The sequence below is a fragment of the Gallus gallus genome, chromosome 3 (genome assembly GCF_016699485.2).
Source record: "Gallus gallus isolate bGalGal1 chromosome 3, bGalGal1.mat.broiler.GRCg7b, whole genome shotgun sequence".
Lineage (NCBI taxonomy): Eukaryota > Metazoa > Chordata > Aves > Galliformes > Phasianidae > Gallus > Gallus gallus.
In genome coordinates this window covers 43611290-43623502 of record NC_052534.1, presented here as the reverse complement: position 1 = coordinate 43623502, position 12213 = coordinate 43611290, and the positions used below count along the sequence as shown (strand labels likewise).

General features: G+C 39.0%; 1 long non-coding RNA gene across 1 annotated transcript; it reads left to right on the top strand.

The window, feature by feature from the left end:
* Positions 1–5863: 5863 nt before the first annotated feature.
* LOC112532166 lies at positions 5864–8984 on the top strand. Its single transcript, XR_003074588.2, has 3 exons — positions 5864–5948; positions 7768–7914; positions 8080–8984. It is a non-coding gene; the product is annotated as an uncharacterized LOC112532166 (long non-coding RNA).
* The last annotated feature ends 3229 nt before the right edge of the window (positions 8985–12213 follow it).

Below are 12213 nucleotides of genomic sequence, written 5' to 3'. Positions count from 1 at the left end.
CTATGGGCAAATCATGCCTGAAAAATTCTGTGGCTTTCTAAGACAGGATTACAGTGTTAGTTGGTAAGGGAAAAGCAATGGGTGTTATTTAGCTGGACCTTTGCAAAGCATTTGGCACTGTTCCACACAACATCCTTGTCTCTAAATCGGAAAGACATAGATTCGACAGATGGACCACTTGGTGGGTAACAAATTAGCTGGATGGTCGCACTTAAGGAGTTCCTGTCAATGGCTTGATGTCTAGGTGGAGACCAGTTATGAATGATGTTCCTCAGGCATTGGAATTGGCACTATTTAACATCTTTGTTAGTGATGAGAACAGTAGGATTGAGTGCATCCTCAGAAATTCTGCAGATGACATGACCAGATGTGCAATTGAAGGACACTATTCAGAGGGTCATTGACAGGCTTGTGAAATGGGCCTATGTGAACCTCATGAAGCCAAACAAGGCCAAGTGCAAGGTCCTGCACCAAGGTCATGGCAATCTCAACAACTTCAGGCTGGCGGAGAAGAGATTGAGAACAGACCTGAGGAGAAAGTCTTGGCAGTGCTGAGAGTTGAGAAGCTCAACATGAGCCAACAGTGTGTGCTTGCAGCTCTGAAAGCCAACTGTGTCCTGGGCTGCATCAAAAGATATGTGAAAAGCAGGTCAAGGGAGGTGATTATCCCCCTCTACCCTACTTTCTTGAAACCCCATCTTCAGTACTGCATTCAGATCTGGGGGTTCTGGGCCCCCAGCATAAGAAAGACATGGACTTGTTGGAATGAATCTAGAGGAGGCCCACAAGGAGGCCCAGAGGATGGGAATACCTATCCTATGAAGACAGACTGAGAGTTGGAGTTTTTCACAGCCTGGAGAAGAGAAGGCTAGGGAGACCTTAAACAGCCTTCCAGTATCTAAAGAGGGCCTACAAGAAAGCTGGAGAGGGACGTTTAACAAGACATGGGTTGATAGAACAAGGAATAATGGCTTTAAACTAAAAGAGGATAGATTTATATTAGATGTAAGGAAGAAATTCTTTATTCAGAGTGGTGAGACAATGGAACATGTTGCTGAAAGATCCTGCACCCTGAAAACGTTAAAGGTCAGATTGGATGGGTTTTTGAACAACCTGGTCTAGTGAGAGGTGTCCCTGCCCATGGCAGTCCCTTCCAACCCAAACAACTTTGTGATTCTATGATTCCATGAATCTTATATTCTCAGCAGACTTTGATACTGCCCTAGACAATCACCTTTCCAGATCTTTCAGGAATATATTAAACAATGCAAGTCTCAGAACAGACCCTAGCAGAATTTCACCACAAAGGGTACTTTTTTCTGTTGTAAGGACAGACCTCTTTCAAGTCTGTTGGCCAATTACCTGTCCTTGCCAGTTCTTTCCCTCTTACTCCATGGTGACTACATTTCTTTAGAAACTATTAATAAGACATTCTGTGAAATGTGTTTTGAAAATCTAGCTGTACTCTTTTTTACTGTCTCACCTGACCCATGTTTGTCAACTTCAAAAAAGTGATGGATTTTACAAGGCAGAAATTCCCCTTACAGAACTAACATTGACTTTTCCAAGTAGATTGCATTTATATAGGTATCAGATAAAAAGTCTGTCTTGTGTTGTAGCTTTTACAGATTTGAGCACTGGAGATATCAGCTTGCAAGCCTGCAGATATCTGGATCCTCCCTGACACGATGTTTAGTAGCATTCAGTGTTGATTGTACCCTAAAAGTTAAATTGAGAGGTCACATTAGTGATTCAGCTCTGAACTCCTTGGATTTTCTCAGAACTCTTGGCTAAGTACTGCCCAGACAAGAGAAGTCATTAGCACTTACGATAACTTTTTGATAGCCTCTGCACAGTTACTGACATTTCAGATGGACTGTCTGCAGCATTGCCTCCAAAAAAGGCTTCTAGCAAGGAAATCCACTTAGTCACTTCTACAGTGAGCAGTGATGCAAATATTCATTCTGTTTTTTTCTGCAACAGCCTTGCCCTCTCTGAGTACTCAGCCTTGCTGTCAGAGGGCCCTACAGACTACTTGGCAGGCTTTTTGCTCTGATGTGCTGGAAGAGGAATTTAGTACTACTTTTGATTGCTTCAGCCAACTGTTCCACAAATTCTTTTTTTTTAGGCCTACCTAATTATATTTTTACTTGTAATCTGCTGGAGTTTATGATCCTTTTTATTTTCTTCATTTGGATACAGCTTCTGCTTTTTGAATGATGCCTTCTCAATTCTAATAACCTCTTTTACTTCCCAGATATTTAGATCACTGCTTCACCATGCCTGCTTCTTTTTATTGTTTTTCAAGCTTTTTCTAACAGACAGGATGCAGTGAAGCTTTGCTTTCAGTATGATGTTTTTCAGTTGAGTCCATAAGGATTTCATTCTCTCAGCTACTTCTTAACTTAACTTCTATGTTATCAAGTTTCCTCAATTTTTTCATACTTCAACTGTTCAAAATTCAGCAAAACCGTGGTGGATTTTTGACTTTTGCTGCTCCAAAGGGTTTATGGGATCTAAGTACGTTATGGTCACTGCTCTTGACTGGTTCTTTTCCTGTGATATTTTGAACCAGAACCTATGTGTTCTTTAGTACTGTGAAGCAAAACTTTGAGAGCCTGGTGTGAACAGAATTTAGGGTGAAAAGGAGACATCTCAGATACTTGAGCAGTTGTGAATGGGATTGTTTTGAAGAGGCAGAGGAAGGTTTAAAGAAGTTATTTTGAAGAAGTAAACTATTCTGGAATTTTCCACAGGCCAGGAAAGAAAGCACTATAGACTTACTAAGGCTAATATCACCAGAGGAACAGAGCTGAGGTCAGCTAGACATGATGCCATGAGAATGGATTTGAAGGACAATAAAAAATATTACTGGTTGCATAGTGTGGCATGAGGAGATAATATGGCCTTTCTCCATGTTAATTCCTTTATGCAGATGAAGTTTCCTCTGTGAAGATTGGGCCAGTATCATGAAAGTGTATGGACAACTGGGCCCCTGTCAGAACCAGTTATTAAATTAAAATATGATTCAAACATTATAAAATGTTAACCTGAATAATGCATGATAGAAATTAAAGATTAGAAATTATGAGTAGAACTGGTGGCCTTGGAAGTATGCTATATTGCTGCAGTGCTACGAGACTGCGTATGCCATAGTGCTTAGAGGATTCACCAGTAAGATGAAAATTAGCAGAGAAACCTCAGGTCAAAAATGGTAACAGAAGGCTAATCCTTCAATTAATTCAGTCACTGCAGATGAACCGTCTTTACGCAAAGGGAGCAGGTAATTTTGCATTACTGTTTTGCACATGTGGGTTTTATTCAGTGAGGAAAAGTAATTGTCAGTCTAGGCAGTGATTTTCTCCTTGCCCCCCAACTCCCTAGCTTAGAAATGAATGTGTGCAGAATGGATGTTTGTGTTGGTAGCTATATTATTTTCCCTTGATTTATTTGGTCCCACACATGCTGAATACATTGGGCATTTGTTTAAATGTGCCTTTCTGGGTAACTGTGGGCTGGTAGAGTATTGAACTTGGTATAATATGAATCTCTCAATAAATAAAAAATCTCCTACTAAATCTCCCTTTATAAAGGCTGAGAAGAGAGATCTGTAGTGTTCCACCTGTGTATGAATCGATTTCAATCAGCCTTTAGGAGGTTTCAGGCTGTGTTAGCTGTGGGATAGCACAGGGAAGCACTGAAACTTCCCTCACCTCTCTTATTGACAGATTTTTTATGAAACATGGAATATTTAGATTGAGAAGATTAATCTCAGTACTGCTGACATCCAGCCTTGTTATCTTCACTCAAAACCTATTGTAATACTGTCCACGATGAGCACGCTAGCTTTCCTATCACGTGTAACAGGGCACAAACTTATCTAGATAAGCCTTTTCTGGAAACTAATTAGATCTTTAAAGAAAAAAAAAAGAGATTTTCTGATTCCTTTTTTTAGAACAATTTATGTGTTTAGGAAAATGGGCCAACTTTCTCATTTCAGAATCCTCTGATTCTGATATGGGAAAGGTGAGAGGTTAGAGGCCTCGTTGTTAATGAGAGAGACAGACTGATTTTTATACTAATTGAAGCATTTACATTTTTTCAGCAGAACTGAAATGCAAAACTAACACATTCCTTAGAGATTTATAACCCCACAATGGATTCTTCTATCCTCTCTCCCTTAATTATCCCAAATTATCTGAACTCTTATGAAGAAGAAAGAAATTAATATTAATATTCCATTTAGAATATACTCTAAAATGCAGTAGAAAATGGAGGCAATAATAATGATAAAGAGGAGAGCTGAGATGATTTGGAATATATAATTTTTCTTCTCTCTGTTGCTGCTTCTTTATACCAGAGTATGCCAGGAAAAGTACATTGCATTCATTTAGCAAAACAGTTTTTGTGCTGCACTGACTTCCACTATGGAAGTAAAAGCTTAGTAAAATATTGCTTTGTCAGTTAGATGCAATATTTTGCTTTTGTGCCTTGATCAGAAAAAATATATATACAAATGTAAGAGAGCCTGAATCATAGAATCATTGAATCATAGAATCACTAAGGTTGGAAAAGACCCACAGGATCATCCAGTCCAACCATTCGTTCGCCCTTCACCAATGGTTCTCGCTAAACCATGTCCCTCAACACAACGTCCAAATGCTCTTTGAACACCACCAGGCTCAGTGACTCCACCACCTCTCTGGGCAGCCCATTCCAGTGCCTGACCACCCTTTCAGAGAAGTAGTATTTCCTAACGTCCAGCCTGAACCTTCCCTGGCGCAGCTTGAAGCCATTCCCTCTCGTCCTATCACTAGTCACCCGAGAGAAGAGGCTGACCCCCAGCTCACTACAACCTCCCTTCAGGTAGTTATAGAGAGCAAAAAGGTCTCCCCTGAGCCTCCTCTTCTCTAGACTGAACAGTCCCAGCTCCTTCAGCCGCTCCTCATAATGCCTGTGCTCCAGACCCCTCACTAGCTTTGTTGCCCTTCTCTGGACACGCTCCAGGGCCTCGATGTGTTTCTAGCAGTGAGGGGCCCAAAACTGGACACAGTACTTGAGGTGCGGCCTCACCAGTGCTGAGTACAGGGGGACAATTACTTCCCTGCTCCTGCAGACCACACTATTTCTGATACAAGAATAACTTGTTCTGAAGAGTGTTTGTACGTGGGGGTGAGTTGACAGATAAGGCTCATTACAGGATAGTAGAAAAATGGCAAGAAGAAGAAGAGAGCTAAAGCTGGACACAAAACACAGCAGAAATTATTTTGAATTTCAGTTTATTTTGAAAGAAATGAAAGAACTGGAATTACTGAAGTAGCAAACAGTGGGGTCAAATTAACTGGAAGCTGCACGTGTTGAATCCGTACATATGGGCTGTACAGCAGATGAGAGGATCTCATCTATGCGGATTCATATAAACGTATGAAAGGGACAGACAGAGAGGTGCAGCAAGAAGGGGTGGGAGGGAAAAGAGTGTGTCTTTGTTTGGATGATGAGACCCAAGGACATGGAAAATCTCCAGTTAGCTGCCGATTAACTAGTGATCACAATTCAAAGGTTTGCAGTTGGCCTTTACTACATGAAGGTGGTCCCCAGATATTACACCAAATTCCTTGCTCCCAACTTTAGGAATCTTTGGACTCTCAGTGCCCTGACAGCTGGTAGTGACAAGGCATGAGTGAAGGTGAGGTTTACTTTTGTTTTAGAAGTGCTCTGAGATGCAAAATACCCTTGTTAATGATCCTCTGTGTTGGGTTACTGTTCATACTGACTGCAAGTGTAAGCCTATGTTCAGCTTTAAAATTTAAGGCAAATAATAAATCCAGGCCCCATAACCACTTCTTCATTTTGTGTTGTGTACATTTGTTCAGCGTTTGCACTCACTGATGAGCAGAGACTTCCAAATGGCCCATCACCTGTGAGCATCTTGATTTACATCTGCCCAGGTATGTTGGCTATCCAAAGAAACTGATGTTTGATTTCTCATACGGTACTTTGTGGTAAAGATGTAACTTCTTAACATCAGGGGAGACATAGACTAGTCGTCTACTCTCTTATTTTTGTAAACCCTTTCGCTTTTACTAGCTTAGAACAACTCTGGGAGGTTGTTATGAAGGCAGAAAACATCAACCAGTGTGAAGTCCATCTGCAAAACTGTTGCATATGGCATCACTTAACAGTCTTAAGCATTGACTGTGGGAAGAAAAGCCTGTTGTATTAAAAAAAAAAAGAGAGAGAATCAACAGGGTATGACATTAGAAATGGAGAACAGGCTTGAGATCAGCCATAAACTATAAAAGCATTTTGCTGTTGCTTGAAAATAGTCTTTTTTGCTTTTGTAATGCTTTTGCCAGCTCTTCTTTGCTTGCTCAGCGTTCAGAGGCTGAATAAATGTTTGTGAGAAACGTTGAGAAATGGATCTAAACTTGGGTCTGACAGTACGTAGGAACTGTGTATTGTCAGCATCCAATATAGTATGCATGGTACATGGGACCAGAAATACATACTGTTGAGGTTGGCCTTACTACAGCACTCTCTCAAAGTAATAGTGCACAGGAAGCAAACAGAGGATGCTGTGGACTTTCTGGGGACAGGCATCACAGCATCACATATACTGATTCTGCCTATGCAGTGGAGCCAGCCTCTGAACTGCATGTGGCAGAAGGCCCACAGCGTGTATGCAGAGCTGCACCCAATAAAGCACCTCCCTGGATAGACTTGCTGGCACAAACACCTCGCTGTATGGGGTGACTATGTTATTGTATGCTGGTACGGTTGTATTGCAGCTAGAGGATGTTGTGAGTGGGATGCTTTGGGTTCGTTTCTAGGCTGGAACATCTGTAAAAGGAGCTGTGTTTCTCAGCCTTCTTCCAACAAAACATTTGGCAAAGAATACTAGGTCCTAGTGCAGTGTTTTGGCGTTCCTTTCAAACTAGTGACTCTTAGTCATAGCTATGTTGTGTTTCTGCTTCCTTAGCTTTATAGAAAAGTAAGATTGAAAACCAATCAAAAAACTACTGCTAAGGATGTCAGTAATAGCTACATTTGGTGTGTGTGCGTGTTTTGAATAGTTACTAGTGAATATGTGACCTTTAAACATTATGGAACGGGGAAACAAGATTTTATTTCATTTAGCTTGATGCAACATTTTTGATGTTAGGCATTGCAAGAACATTTGCAATCCACTGTTGAGAAACCGTAATGTCCTGATAAAGCACCAGACTGGGATTTTATTCTAGGCATAGTCACACACTTTCTACATTAATTTGGCTAAGAAAATTAAACAACCCCCTTTGGCAGGGCTTTCTTATCTGTGAAATGAGAATGATAATCCCACAATACCAGTCTGTGACAAATACATGTGTATTTACCAAACGGTTTCAGATTAAATTTTTCTCCTGTCTAGTTATTTCAGAAAACAGCCATAAAGAAAACTTGACTAAAGCAAATGAAAGCTGTTAAGTTAGACATCTAAAATGAATTGGCTGCCATGTGCCAGACTGTTGAATGTCTCAGGATGAGAAATTAAAATAATTTGTTTAAATTCTTGAACAACTGACTGCTGAAAGTATCATATGAACAAAGACACCTCTAACTGACTTCATAATTATTGAACATTTCTGTAGCAGTCATAAAAATGATGCATCTTAGATATGTTCGTCATTAATTCTGTTCATTAAGAAAGAGATATGTAGCTAAAAGGTGACAATTTTATTATTAAAACCATGGTTTGATTTCCAAATAACCTTTTGATTTGTTCTGCAGCAAACATTTTATGGATTTGTTTCTTGTTCATCCTTTAATGAGCTGCAAACGATTCTGCAAACTGTCACCAAACAAAATAACACATATGAGAGAGTAAAGAAACAAATAAAACAGCACATGCTATAAAATGGACAAAATAATGAAAAGGTAACCTTGTATGCTTCTTTATTACATGTTTTCTGTTTTAGTGCTCTGTGTTTTCTCACATGAATTCAGATAAGACCATGAAATCCAGAAGCTGCCGGGTGCCTTTTCTTAATTCAGAAAAATAAGTCTTTCTTTTTGTTCTTGTTTTTATTTCCTTCCTTACAGCTCTCTCCTGTGCATCACATATAGACTCTGCACTGATGTTCATTTGGAAGAAAAGTGGCACATACGTGTGCATGATGGCCTGATTGTGAAATACTTCCCTGCCTTCCCCTTTCTGGAGATCCCAAAGGCCACATTTGTCATATAGTCACTTTGCTATGAGTGTGTAATTAAATGTAAAGCACTTTGGGATGTTCAGCTGTATAAAGTATTGCTGTTGGAATGCAAGTTGTTTTTCCTGCAGACAAACACAAAAGGAAAGAAAAACAAATAAACAGTAACAACAACAACAAAGAAATGAAAAGGTTTCTAGGAATAAAAATGTGAACACTGGTAGATAAATAAAACATTAGAAGGAAAGGAAAATACTTCCGGAAAACAAATCAATAAGATTGAAAAAAAAAAAGAAAAAGTAAGAGATTTATTTGAGAAAGTTGACAGGCTTGCAGAAATTTCTAGCTTACAAGCTATTTACAGAGAGAAAATATGATGAATCAAGACACAATCATCAAAGTAAAAACCCTAGATATTAAAATTTTAACTGTAACTTGTAGAAAGAGTCCAGATCTTTTCCTCTGTGACATAAATTTTCACAGGCAGTAGAAGTTTCCAATTACAGAGTTTCTTCTGTATTTTCATCCTTGGAGATAATGTTTGTCCTTTTGTGAAATAACTGTAAGATTCTGTCTTCCCCAGTTTATGTCTGATAAATACTGACATAATATATTAGGAACTGGAATTATTTATAACAAGCCTGAACAAACTTGCTGGTGGGTAGTTCTATTTGTTCACTACTTTCCATGGTTAAAAAACAACAAACAAACAAACCATACACACACAAAAAAAACCAAACCCAAGAAAACAAAAAACCCAACAACAAAATACAACTGAATATTCATTCAGACATAGACTAGACCCCTGGAAGGTATGCAGCCTTACAGAGGAATGCTCTGACCATAGGGATTTAGAAGTATGGGCATGTTCATACATTTTTATAATTTCCTTTGAATCCATTAGTTCACATCCACTATGACAGATGAGGGAGCTGCATGGAGGCCTCCCCTTGCAGGGGAGCACCTCAGCCCATGCTCTTCCCTTGCTGTTTTCAGAATGAGTACTTGCATCTAAAGTCAGGGCTATTTCCCAGCTCCTTGTTTCACCCAAGTTGCTTTTGGAGCTTACCACACCACTTCCTCATAAATCTCAGTGAATTTTACCATGTCCTCAAGATCTTCTGAGTGAGCTGCTCACTGATTGTGCCTTGGCTCATCTCCATCAAACCCAGCCACGTTAGGAGGTTTAACTGAGAAGGCTAACCTGGCTCAGACTGGACAAGATAGGTGATGGAATGATGGTGGAAAACCGTCAACTAGTGGCAATGATGAGGGACTGGGAAGCAGCCTTTGAAGGAGGCCATATTCACACATCATATCCTGACTCTAGCTTTGCAGAGCACCTCAGGTTTTCATCAAAAGAATCTGGAAAGTAAGTGAAACTCTGTCATAAACAGTTTTGGTTTGGTATTTTTACAACAAATACAGTAAGGCACTATATATGCTGTGTACATATTTCCCAGGACACCTTATAACTAAAACAGTTAATTATCAGTAGATGTCTGCTGTAGACTCCTAGCTTTCCTTAAGCCTTCAGTGACCACTTGCCACCAGACTTCATGCCCTGAGGATCCTGGGTTGCTTTTGCTTTGGTAGCTTTCCCATAGTGTACCATATTGACTCCTCTTATTATCTCCCACTGAGTTCATGTTGAAGCTAATGGATAAATGGCAGTTCACTTTACAAAATATTTGTGCTTCTCAGTTTTACGTTACTATGTGTTGAAGCCCAAAGAATAACAGAACTGTGGACTGCTTTTCAATTTTCTACTTACCCTCTGCACTTTTATTTATCTCTGATTAACAGTGTCACATATGTCAATTCACTCAGTCCTAGCACTATGATTTCGTGAAAACAGAGCTTTCCCTTCATTTTACAAAGTACATTGCAAAATATGTTCCCACACAAGAGGAACTTTATAGTAGGTATTTGGACTACCCTTTAGTGTTTTGCTTTAACTCATCTGGGGCTAAAAAAGAATATCCTGGAATTTTGTAGTTTGCTCCATATGCACAACCCTCAGGCATCCATGGCACTTTGAGTAATGCAATGCACTCCCGCTTTCTTACCGAGTATCTGATTTTTAGTTTTTTGTTTGTTTGTTTGTTTTTTGTGAGATCCGGCAAATTCCCAGTGTTGAATCTGTGTTTCCCCCTTGTTTGTAGAAATAATCCCGTGTACTTGATTTCCTGAAATCTCTTAAGAAAATACAACTTGTTGGTTGCTTTGTTATGCCCAAGGCTGAAATATAGTGGAAGATGGCAAAAGGCCTCAGCTAAGTTGAAATTAAGGAGAAAGAAAGAAACACACTTGTACCATTGAAATACTGATTCTTAGAAGATAGTTTTTATGGTAACTTCATTATTCGCATGTCTCTGATAGCCTTCTGATTTCATATTATTGTGAATAAGGGGAGATGATGTACTGCCATGAATGCTAGTACATGGTCTAAGCAGCAGCTTCCATTATTACTTCCATTATCACAATGGATCTTCATTGGCCTGAATTGCTAACATTCTTGTAGGAATGATAAGACTAAAATGGCTCTACCTGTTATTCACTGATGTGTGAACTGACAATCAAATGATTGATCAATTTTTCTGCACTTCAATAGCTTTTTTCAAGCCACGCATCCTGAGTTAGTGTATAAAATGCTACAGTTCCAGATAAGTTTTCTAAGGGATAGGCAAAGCAAATTAGGCAATTAGACCTAATCTTAGATTTCAAAATTGAAAATCCATCAGCATCTCTGTCTTGTAAAGAAAATACATTTCCAAATCTGAAAGGAAAAAGTTTCCTCACAAAAGAGAACTGTAGTCCTGGCAGCCTCTCTGTAAATAGTTTTCATGAATTTCTAGTATATTTTCCTTTTGCTCATTATTTTTCTAAAAACTTTTGACCGTAGAAACTTTAAAGAAGGAGTATTGAAAGTTAAGCAATAGAAAGTGCTGAATTTTTTATAAATGATTTATGAAAACATACTTTTACTTTATTCCTTTAATAGGAAAAATTCATGACAGTTAAGCAAAATGATGAGGATTAGTGTATGAAAATATATTGCATGACAGATTCAGAGTAATGGACTTATGAACAGTTCATTTTTTTGAAATTTTACATCAAAATGGATTGAAAGAAGACACGCAAATTATCAGTCAGATCAAACAGAATACACAGGCCATGAGTTTTCCTGTAACCTCTGCTAAACACTGACCGATATTACCCAGTCCTGATCTAGTACCCTCTCTAACAGAAATATCATGTTCAGTTGTTCATCTCCTTGGTTAAAAGCAAACACCAAGTGAACCTCTGTATTATTTGATTTAGGGAAAATGTTTCTTGATATTAGTTAATCTTCATCCAATATATATATATTTTGTGTTGCTGTTAAATCTTTTTTTGCAGTTATTGGTGAACCTGTGCTCTTTGTGGTATACTTATGACAAGATATGGAAGTTCTACACAATCAGGCAAAACTGAGAAACAATAAGGAGTTTCAGAAGAAAAATATATATCCAGAGGTAAAGGGCAAACGTGAGACAGAAACCATCAAAATAGAAAAGTTGAGGCAGGCAAGGGCTGGGTAACCCTTCTGACAAGCCTACTGTAAACCACTGTGCTTTATGCTGTGAGAGCTTCATCCAAATTTCACTGGGGCAGCAGAAAGGCTTCAGTGGGCTTTGATGCAAACCTAATTCAGCCAATTTATTGAATGATTTCTTTATTTTTGTGACACCAGTCTTGTTGCTGAGCAGGGATGAGGAGGAAGGAGATGAGAGGAGGCCAAAGGAAAGTTGACCACACAAAAGTAATGTTGGAGGCATTAGACCTAGTATGTATGGGGCTGTTCAGCCTCCACAAAGAACCAAACTTATTCCCATGGAAACCAATGTTTAAAGATGAATAACTAGGCTGGCTCTCAGCAGCTCCCTTTCCTTTTTCTCTTTTCTTCTCTCTTGGGATGTTTTGTTGTTGTTTTTGGTAAAGGGAAAGAAAGAGGCTCTTCACCTCTAAGCAGCTTGAGAAA